Here is a 12,140-nt window from a genome sequence, read left to right on the forward strand (position 1 = left end):
CAGATACAGCAGTTGCGAGGCACTTCGCAGAAATGAAACACAATGTCAATCAGTTGAAATGGCTTGTACTAGAAGTAGTGCAAAACCCTCCTAGGGGAGGTGAAAACCAAATTGTTACAACGGGAAATGTACTGGATTAAGAAACTAAACACTATGAATCCAAAAGGCTTGAATGAGTCTTGGAGCGTAAAAAGTTTCTTATAAAAAGTTCTTTATAAACGGTCCTAATATGTGCATTACTCTTCTCTTCCAGATATTGATCAGTATTAATAGCCAAGATATGTTTGAAAACTTCTAATGGTAACGTATGGGCTCAATAAATTTGTTAAACATATATATAATAAACCAATGGCATTTAAGGCCTAGTAACTCTGTTGTTAAGAATTTGTGATGAAAAGAGGGCTTGGTAGGCTTTTTTAGGCAGTACTAAACCTGGATAATAAATTGTTTTTTATTCCCTATGATATTTTTATCTTCACAGTCACTGTTTTTCCTACTTCCACCTTAAAGACTTATCGCAAAAAGTAAAGACACACAACAGACACCATTGAAACGCTTCAAAAGACTTTATTTGTACCAAACAAAAATCTGTATTGGACATTGTCACGCTTCAGTATGTTTTTCTAAATAATTTTTTCACTAATCTTTTAGGCAAGGGTTAATAATTGGAAAGTTCGTTTCCATTATATTGTGTCACTTCCTGTCTAACACCTTTTAAGTAATGATGCACTGATTGTCTCCACACTTGACAAAGAGCCTTCTATGGTTCGAAACATGTAGTGTTGGCAAATAAACACTGATGATTTAGCAGTTAATCCTGCCTCAGCGCCTATCTTCTTGTGTTCTATTTTTTGGTGGATTACTTATTTAGCTTTGTATTCAGCAGCTCTCCAGTTTGCTATGTCAGCAAGCTGATTGCTAGGGTCCAAACTACCCTAGCAACTGATTTGAATATGTAACTGGAATATAATTAGGGGAGGGTCTGAATAGCAATATGAGTAATAAATATTCAAAATAACAGATTTATCAAAGGTCGAAGTGAAAATTCGAATTAAAAAAATTCAAATTGCCAGCTATTTTTTGTGTACTTCGACTAGAGAATAGTCCAAATTCGAATATCGAAATTTATTATGTACTGTTTTTTTTAAAAATTTAACATCGAACCTTCACCATTTTATACCTGCCGAATTGCTGTTTTAGCCTACGGGGGACCTCCTAGAACCTATTTGGAGTCAATTGGTGGACTTTGAAAAATGGACGTTTTTTAAAAAAAAAAAGCTTTGAATTGAATTGATCGAAAACAATGTTACTTCGATTCATATTCGAACGAAAACGGCCTATTCACCGAATAAAAAACTTTGATTTTTTTAAATACATTTCTGTTTTATTTGAATTTCAAAGTTTTTTTTTTTTATTTGAAATTCGACCCTTTATAAACCTGCTCCTAAATGTGTAGCCTTTCAGAGCATTTGTTTTTTAGATGGGGTCAGTGACCCCCATTTGAAAGCTGGAAAGAGTCAGAAGAAGACAAATAATTAAAAAACAATAAAAAATAAATAATGAAGAACAAGTGAAAAGTTGCTTAGAATTAGTCATTCAATAACATACTAAAAGTTCACTTAAAGGTGTATAACCCCTTTACGTTAGCCCTTGGTGTATTTTGGACGGTCATTCTACCTAGAACTAGTTGTGCCTCCAACTCAAATTAGTACCTATTGCTATTGCAGTTATCCAGAATGCTTGGGATCGGGGATTTTCCAGATAACGGACCTTTCCGTATTTTGGATCTTCATACTTTAAGTTAACTAAAATAAGATTTACACATGAATTAAACTCAAAAGGATTGTTCTGTCTTCAATAAAAAAATAATTATATCTTTGTTTGGATCAAGTACAGGTATGGGACCTGTTATCCAGAATGCTCGGGACCTGAGGTTTTCCAGATAACAGATCTTTCGTTAATTTGGATCTTCATACCTTAAGTCTACTAGAAAATCACATAAACATTAAATAAACCCAATAGTCTGGTTTTGCTTCCAATAAGGATTAATTATAACTTAGTTTGGATTAAATACAAGGTACTGTTTTATTTTTACAGAGAAAAAGGTAATTGTTTTTGAAAATATGGATTATTTTGATAAAATGCAATCTACGGGAGACAGCCATTTTGTAAATCTATGCTTTCTGGATAACAGATCCCATAAAGTATTTTTTTATAATTACAGAGAAAAAGGCAGTCATTTATTAAAATTTGGATAAAATGGAGTTGATGGGAGACAACATTTCCATAATATTTGAGCTTTCTGGATAACAGGTTTACAGATAACGGATTCCATACATGTGTAACACTGGGTATGTAGGAGGCTGTAAAAACATCATAAATAAACATGAACGTGTGATATATTCATTATTCCCCAATTTAACCTGGAACAAATCTCATTCAAAAATCAGGTTGGATAAGACATATTTATATGATATTATTGATTTCTAGAAGTCACAAATAAGACTTCATATTTCTGTTTATTTAAATAAGAATATGGAAAGTTATGGAAAAAGAATTCACGACATGACTGCTGCTTTAAAGAGGATCTTTTATGAGCCAATTTATTTGTACACATCAAAGTCTATTAAAGAGGTGCTTCACCTTTAAGGTAACTTTTATTATGTTATAAAACGGCCATTTCTAAGCAACTTTTCAATTGGTTTCATTATTTCTTTTTTAGAGTTTTCTAGTTATTTGCCTTTATTTGCAGTTTTCAAATGGGCTGACTCCCTCAAAAACAAATGCTCTGTAAGGCTACACATGTATTGTTATTGCCACTTTTTATTACTGATCCTTCTATTCAGACCCTCTCCTATTCATATTCCAGTTTCTTATTCAAATAAATGCATGGTTGCTAGGGTAATTTGGACCATAGTTACCAGATTGCTTACAGTGATACTGACACTAAAAAAAATACTTTTTAAAATATGAAAATATATTGAGATACCTATAGGTCATGTTGATTTTTGCTGAGAGGTTTGTATTTGTAAGTAATTGTTAGTTGAAGTTCCTAAACCTGAATGTTTTGCCAACCTGACTGTCCCATCTCAGCCTGTCAGTTAAAGTTTCTAATGCTAACGGACTCCTGCTGCACAAATATGGCAGCCCCCTCATACAGGAACATGGGGCATCAGACAGGCAATGTAAAAGCATTGTGCAAATACTTTATGGCAAAGTTATAAGTAGCTTTCAAAGCCAATATTTTGATAGATTTAAAAAAAAAAAAAAAAAATCTGGTGGCAGTATCTCTTTAAGATGCAAATGGAAGAGCTGCTGAATAAAAACTCAAAAAACCTAACAGTTATCTCAAAGGTAGTGATGGTCTAATTTCTCCCGTTTTGCTGAAAAATGTGCGAATTTCCCACAAAACGGCAAAAAATTCACGGGAAAATCGCGAAATCAGAAAGTTTCATGAAAAAACCCGTGAAATTTGGCCATTTTCACGAAAAAGATGTGAAATTCTGATACTTTCACGAAAAAATTGTGAAAATTATACATTTTAACGAAAAATCTTGAAAATCTGAAATATTTTTGGGAAGGGGAAAACACTTTTTACCTTCTTGTTTTGTTACAAAAAGTCACGTGATTTCCCTCCCCGCAGTAATTTGCATATGCAAATTCGGATTTGGTTCGGCCAGGCAGAAGGATTCGGTCGAATTCGAATCCTGCTGAAAAAGCCCGAATCCCGAACCGAATACTGAATTCGGTGCATCCCTAATCTGAAATTGACGCCTATGTCCAAGCTGATGCTGGCATTAAAGTCAATGGGCGTCTGAATAGTGTTGACACACGACTTTTTGGATGCGTGTCCAAAAGAATTTGACGCCGGCGAATTTTCGCGGGAGATTCACAAATTTATTTGCCGGCAGCAAAACGTGCCAATTCGCCAAAAATTTGTGCCAGGCAAATGTATTTGCCTATCACTACTCAAAGGTGAACAACCCCTTTAAGTATTTTAATATAGATATAAAAGGGGTCATTTACATACAGTGTAAGAGCACTAATCACTGTCCCATCAGTCTCCTGCACAGAGTACTTGTCCCTGGACACTGGCTGCTCTCTGCACTGTGTTAGATAAATAATCCTGTGGAATGTGAAGAGAGCAGTGTTGGTGGGTACAGGCCAGTCCTGTTCTTACGACAGAAAGAATGAGCCAACATAGGAGCATTGCAGATGGGTGCTGACATATCCAGTGTCCATGGTGCTGCAGTACAACAGGGTGCTTTGAGCATGTTGCTACGGGATAAGCAGTGGGTGCCACTCTGCAAATAGCTATTATTATGATGGGCTGGGGGACTTGGGAATTTGGATATTGGATATAGAGAGAAAGATGAAAAAAGGCACATCAGATTCAGCTTTTTTCTGCACTTGCAGTTATAGCTGCACTGTAAAAAGCCACAAAAATATATATTATATACCAGTCCAGCCACTGTGAGATCAGTGGACAATGGGGCAACAATTTCCAGTTATTATCCTTCCCTTTCTATTGACCCATATACCCCAGAGGTTTTATTTGCCACTGTAAAAGGGACACTTTGTACCACTGTGGTAAAAGGTCTGATTACATTTTCCCAAGAAGTCGACCCCCCAGAACCAGCTGTGGTCCAACTCCTGTAGTTAAAGGGGTCGATCGCCTTTACGTTAACGTTTAGTATGTTATAGAACAGAATAGATTTTTAATTATTTGCCTTCTTCTTCTGACTCTTTGCAGAAGATCGTAAGTCCAGTTGTTTTAGAATTACTTATATTAGATATGACCTGTATGAATCAAAATCTTCATAGGGTCATATTGCCATTCATTTTGGAGAGAATACTCTAAAACTACCGACATTGGGGACTCGCTGTAATGCTAGTTAACAAGAAACCCACGAAGGCCGCTAGTAAGTACCCTTCAGTGAACAAGGTCGCCCCTGACGACCCTGTCTTCACCAACTCCCTTTTGAGGCCCCGTTTTTTCTGTTGCAGAATTAACAGGGAAACTGAACACGTCTGGGATACTCACAGTACAGACAAGGAGAAGGCAGAATAACAAACAAGACCAGGCAAGGTCCGAGACAGGCGGCAAGGATCAAAGTCGGTAACCAGGCAGAAGTCAAAAACCGGAACAGCGTAAACAGGATAAGGCAGGCTCAAGGTCAAGCAGGCAGGAGTCTATAACCGGAATCATACACAGGAACAACGCTTAGGCAGGATCTGAGTATTCAGAAGCCAGCTTGAGCAAGGAAGGGAAGGGGAAGCCACTATTTAAGGCAAAGGAGTCCAATGGGAGAAGGGAATCAGGGATGGACAGCAAAGGGGACCAATGACTGGTCAGTAGATCAGCATCCAATTGGACGCAGGCACCAGCTCTATTGGCGGGAAGTGTGAGTGGCAGTTAACGTTTTTGCCTGCACTGAACGCACATGTGCAGAACCCAAGCGCTCTGAGCGCATCAATGCTGGATGCCTAAACACCGCAAGTGAAAGCGACATATGCTCGCCCCTTGTAGCCTACGCCTGGGTTCCACTGTAAAGGTCACAGAGCCAACAAGATTTTACAAAAAGCCCAAAAACATCTACTAAACAAACGGGTCAGTCGGATTAATTTTACCAATGAGGCCCTTAAGCAGAAAATTTAACATCTGAAACAGAATCTGGCAAAACAACTACCTGATGTAACTCTGGAAAGGGTGGTTGTTTATGTTGAACATGCACAGATGGCCCAACACATTAAGAGTAAGGAGAGACAAATAAGCAAATTCACCACCTTACTGTCACAAAGCAGCAATTGTAAAAGAGCAGAAGAACTAACCTGGAGGCAGAAAGATGAGACACCATAAACACCAAAGACACGTGGGTTAAGAACTCAGATAGGTACTAACTCAGTCAGAAAAGGACATGCTAGCCAAGGGGATGAACTATGCAGTGACACCACAACACATCCCAGTAGTTGAAATCATCACAGCCACAGAATCTGCCATCAATAATAATAATCACATAGAAAAGGAAGAACATCTCCGGCTAAAAGTGTCAGCTACCTTGTCAAGTGCCAGAACACCCCTCTCTAACCTTACTACACAAGTAAAGACCCAAACATCACTATCCTGCCGGCAGATAAAGGGCGATGCACAGTTGTGCTCAACACAATCACTGCAAGATTACCACACTACTCAGTGATAGCAATACATCTGAACCCTTAAGAAAAGACCCAACCAGCTGTTACAAGATGATAGGTAATAGGTTGCTTACAACTTGAAAAGGAGAAAGCCATCGATCGAGTTTTATACCGCTGCCTGTACCCCAGAGAAGTCACACCATGCTTTCACGGACTCCCCAAGATACACAAAGAAGGAGCCCCACTAAGACCCATTGTCAGCAGCATAAATTCAGTGACATACAGCATTGCAAAATTCTTGGCTAACATCTTAGCCCCGTTGGTTGGCAATACAGTGCATCATATCCAGAATGCCAAAGAGTTTGTAACCAAGATTCACGGCGTTACACTAGAGGCAAAAGAAACAATGGTGTCATATGATGTCACTTCTTTGTTCACATGTATACCTACGACAGAGGCGATTGAGACTGTAAGAAATCGACTGCAGCAAGACAACACCCTCAGCAGCAGAACGAAGCTGAATCCTAACCAATTATGTTTGTTGCTAGATTTGTTCCTTAACAGGACCTTTTTTATAGACAGAAACATGGCTGTGTCTCTCCTATTGTAGCTAACTTGTACATGGAGGAAGTGGAAAGGAGGGCCTTACTTACATTCCAGGGAACTACACCGAGTCACTGGTTCAGGTATGTGGATGATACTTGGGTTAAAATCAGATCCAATGAAGTGGCGGCCTTTACAGAACATATTAACTCAGTGGACAATAACATCAAGTTCACAAGGGAAGATGTCCATGAAAACAAACTTGCCTTTTTGGACTGTTTGATATGTATCCAAGAGGGGGGTAACTTGAAGACGGAAGTATACAGGAAACCCACTCATACGGATCAATATCTGTTGTTTGATTCCCACCATCCACTGGAACACAAACTGGGTGTCATTAGAACTCCACACCACAGGGCGGAATGTGTGGCAACTGATACAGAGTCCAAGGACAAAGAGCAAAAACATCTCAGAGGAGCTTTGAAAGCGTGTGGCTACCCAGACTGGACCTTTGTCAAAACAGCAGCAACCAAGCCCAACAGGAACACCAATAGAAATAACCGCCCGGAGACACATAGGAGGCAAATCAGTCATCCCATATGTAGCTGGAGTGTCAGAGAAACTCAGGAGGATTTTCAACATCGTCCCTGTGTTTTTCATACCTAGCAACACACTGAGACAAAAACTTGTACACCCAAAGGATCCGAATTGATACTTTTTGTAAATTGTTACACTGTTTAACATATAGAGGAATATGTATCACATGATTGTAATTTGCTACTAATTGTCCACTAAATGCCACATAAGAGTTTAAATAGCTGTTTTTGAATTGTCAGTTTAGCTTGATAAAAGGCCATTTAAGGCCTGATACGTTGCTGTGATGTCCAGAAGTCTGCAATAAAGGCATTATTATCTTAAAAAGATTGAGTGGTGCTGTTCTTTTCTACTGTTGTTACACCCAAAGGATCCAACACCTAAAGAAAAACTAAATATAAGAATAGAGAGGGGATGCACACTCAATAAAGAAAATAATACTTGGTAAACAAAGGTGGTATTTTAGAAATTGTCTTTTATATAGTGTATAGCAAACAAATATGCATCAGACAAACTGGTATATTATGCACAACAGTATTAGTACAAATATATACATACCACCAAGTTACAAGATCAAGCCAAAAAGGGACAAACCACAGGGAACAGATACACTTGCCAATGATGAGAACAACCCGTTTCGGGACTATAGCCTTTGTCAAGGGGATAATAAAGGCATTTTTATTTTAAGAAGATTGAGTGGTGCTGTTCTATTCTACTGTTGTTACACCCAAAGGATCCAACACCTAAAGAAAAACTAAGCAATATGGTATTTGCAGTCCAGTGCAGTGAGGAGACAAAACAACTGCTCACCAAGCGAAAGGCTCAGCATAGGACAGTGAACTCTACAGGGCAAGACTCTGCTGTCTTTCTACACCTAAAAGACAAGGGACACTCCTTTGTAGATAACAATGTCCAAATCTTGGATAAAGAAGACTGCTGGTTTGAAAGAGGCGATTCATGTCAAGGTAGAGAAACCATCCCTGAACAGAGGCGGGGGCCTTCGACACCACCTGTCTGATACATACAATGCTGTCCTCACATCTGTACCCCGGCGGATTCAGAACACTTCACACATCCATTCATGTAACTCTCACAAGTAAATTACATGACACATTGGATAATCCTATCACAGTAACTACACAGAATCAACACCTCTGTGAATTTCAGATGTCATCTCTTTGAAGAGTTACAATGTGCCATATAGTGGAAGAGTTTATATGCCGAGAACTTCCCACACCAGTCAGTCGAACTGAAGAAGCTGCTCGGATGAGCAGTGAAATGTCTTCAATTACTCAGCAAGTCCAGTTGTTTTAGAATACAACTGTTCCTTAAAGGGGTTGTACACTGAGGGCAGCCATCAGAGATCATGGGGCCCCATACAACATTTTCTGGGCCCCACCCACCACACCACAGTCCCCACCCACATCACAGTAAAAGGGACAAAAGTGCTGAACAGTAACTTTTGATCAAAGTATTATTAAGCCTGCCACCACATCAAGGTAGACTCTTTAAGCAGGTACCTACACTAAGCTAAATTGCACTTAGTTTAAGAATTAAATTTCTAATGTACAAATAAGAGCCATTTGGTTTAATCCCTAAGTCAAAAATAAACAATTGGTGGCCAGTGTCCCCTATACAAGTAATCCCCCCCACCACATTAAAAACAATCATTGGTGGCCACATGCGAAAAAAATGGATTGGTAGCCAGGCCCCCTCCCACAAGTTTTACAAAAATCCATTGGTGGCCAGGGTTCCCCACACATCAAAAAAAACTGACGGCCCCTCCATATGTTGAAAAAATGTATTGGTGGCCCCAAGTTTGAAATAAAAGCCATTGGTGGCCAGGGTTTTAAAAAAAAAATAGACAATTGGTGTTCAGTGGAACTTACCTTGAAAGTTCTTTTCAGCGACCGCAGCTTCTTTGGCTCTTGGCACATTTGGCTTCTGAACGTAAAGCACAGCCGGGCCGCCCTTTAAAGGTATAATTCACTGGCCCGCAATGACTGTCCCCCTAATGGCCACCCAGTTAAACTTTCAAACACTTTTCTCTGTCCAGTTGTTTTCAGATTGTTCACCAGAAATAAAGACTTTTTTCAATCGATCTCCATGTTTAATTTTATACCATTTTTACAAAATTGAAGCTTAATGTTTGTCTCTGGTGTTTGAGTGGCAGCTCAGTGATCCAGGTGCAGATTCTGAACTGTTACAATTTGCTACATTAGCTGGTACATTTCTGTGGCATATTAGTTACTTTTGTATCAATTCTATCAGCTGCCTGTAATGAAATGCATGGATTCTACTCAGAAGATATAAATAAATATATAAATATATCAACTAAATGTATCAATTTAGAGTTGGTGACTCCCCTGCCCCCAGAGCTGCTTTAGAAAGACATAAAAAGGCGAAAATGTAACTTTAAAGGGGTTGTTCACCTTTAAAGTAACCTTTAGTATGATGTAGAGAGTGATATTCTGAAGAAACTTGCATTTAGAGGCCCATTTATCAAAATCTGAATTTATCTCAATATTTTCTGCAAAAAACTCCGATCAAATTCGCACAGGTTTTTTTATTTATTAATACACTTTACCAAAAAAATTTTTGCGGAAAAAATCATGAAAAATATGAATTGTATGGATTTTCCACCCAAAAACCAAGCGCAGATCAAAAAATATGTGGGATTTCTCCCATTGACTTATATGCAACCTCGCCAGGTCTGAGATGCCGGATTTCCGGATTCGTACTTTTTCCATCCTCGGGGTATAATAAATTCTGAAAAATTCAGGTTTTTTTCACTAAAAATTCAGATTTTATAATAAAAACACAAATTTTGAAAAAAAAAATTTTGAAAAAAAAATCCCCCTTAGTGTTAAATTTTTATTGTGTCTGAGTTATTTAGCTTTTATTTAATATCTCTCCAGTTGCAATTTCAGCAATCTTGTTGCTAGGGTACAAATTATCCTAGCAACCAAGCATTGCTTTGAATAAAAGACTGTGTGATATGAATAGGAGAGGGCCTAAATGGAAAGATGAGTAATAAAAAGTAGCAGTAACAATATGTTTGTCGTCTTAAACTGACCATAGATGTGCATTAACGAACGATTGTGCCAATCTTCAGACCTGCAACTAACCATTCAGATTAATATAAAGTAGTAAAGAGAACAAATCACATGATGCTCGGGCCATTAAGTGACAGACAGCAATCATATTAAAGTTCTGTGTGACGAACAGTAGTGACAATCTCCCAGTGATATCATGTAGGCCAGGGGTCACCAACAGCCATGCCGCAGTCTTGAACTGGGCCACCAAACCTAGGGGACAATTAACGTGGTGCACCGAAATGGACGCCTTGTGCTCCGGTGCTCCAGAATTGGACACCGACCCCTCCCCTGGGCCACGGGCCGAAAAAGGTTGGCGACCCCTGGTGTAGGCAATACATGCAGAGATATGATCAGTAAATGATATAAATCTTTTACTCTGTCCGATCAACTGAAGGATCAATCGCCATTATTCGAAAAATGTCAGGATACTCCACACACCGTCCGAAAGTAGTACGAATGTTCGTTTCGTAGAATGGTTGCTTAACAGAGCCTTTGTTTTTAGATGGGGTCAGTGACCCCCCATTTGAAAGCAGGAAGGAGTCAGAAGAAGGTGGTATATTATTAAAAAACTATACAAAATAAAAAATGAAAGCTAATTGAAAAGTTGCTTGGAATGAGCTATTCTATAAAATGCTAAAAGTTTCTGGTGAACTATCGGAAAAACAACTGAACTGACAAAAGTGATAAACAAACCCTTAATTATAGTCGAACTTCATTTCCTCTGTTATCAAGGTATATCCTTGTGTCTTCTCGGGGACAGTGCACATTGTATAGACTCCTTATTTCAGGAGCAGGCCCAAGCCTAGGCAGCCCATCTTCATGTATGTGAAGATTCCACATTCCCTTTATTAATTTCATCATTCTATGTTGTACTGATGAACCAATTACCGACCCCCTCCCCCAATCCTATCACACTTATATAAAATATCACACTTTTAATAAAATATTTTGAAGCCCCAGGCCCCTACAAAGTGGCATTTTTTGCTATGGCTTGACTTATTATTTAAAGGGACCCATACATCCCCCTGCAACAGTTTCACTTCACCAAGTGAGCAATGCATTTTCCAGAGCTGAGTGATCACTTGCCCAGGAAGAACACCAGTGCTTGCCGTTCAATGAGGAGGGGGATACTGAGTAGTTTTCGTGTTTTGTCAATGCTTGCGGAGATACAAAACACTTGAGAATTAAAAAACCTGATTTGCCGCTAATTTACAGGCATAGGATTCATAAACTCTAATGCACAATGTTGCGTCCATCGAGATAAAATCTGGTGCTCAGATGAGTCTGCAAGGATTCCGTATGTCATTGCCAAACAGAGACTACTTTGCCCTGGCTGCCAAAAGTGGTTGGCAGTAGCTTGTGTGCATATAGAATTCCTATACACAAATACTATTACATATCTACAACAATTCAAATATTTTATATTTTCTGTGCAAAAGATATTATACTGCGTCCCTAAGACACTCCGGGAGAAAAAAGTGCAACTTGTGCATTGTGCTTACCTGTGCATATTTTACTTTACCCTAACACATGCAATAAACCCATTCCCCAGCTCATCGCTCTTCCTATATTCTCCTTACTACCATGGGAACCAGGACAGGGAATATTGTAACCTAATTCATGAAACCCATCATTTTACAAAGACATATAAAACCACTGAAAACCACTAAAAATACTATTTGAAAGGAATAACAGTCCATATACAATCTTCACCGCAGAATTAAAAAGATGCCTGTTCATTCAAAAATCTCACAGCACAGGGTATAAAAC

The 12,140-nt window shown here is 38.7% G+C and overlaps 1 long non-coding RNA gene across 1 annotated transcript; it reads left to right on the forward strand.

The window, feature by feature from the left end:
• Window positions 1–3: 3 nt before the first annotated feature.
• On the forward strand, window positions 4–815 carry LOC121403104. Its single transcript, XR_005967052.1, has 2 exons — window positions 4–300; window positions 482–815. It is a non-coding gene; the product is annotated as an uncharacterized LOC121403104 (long non-coding RNA).
• Window positions 816–12,140: the final 11,325 nt, after the last annotated feature.

This window comes from Xenopus laevis, chromosome 4L, assembly GCF_017654675.1.
Source record: "Xenopus laevis strain J_2021 chromosome 4L, Xenopus_laevis_v10.1, whole genome shotgun sequence".
Taxonomy (NCBI): Eukaryota; Metazoa; Chordata; class Amphibia; order Anura; family Pipidae; genus Xenopus; species Xenopus laevis.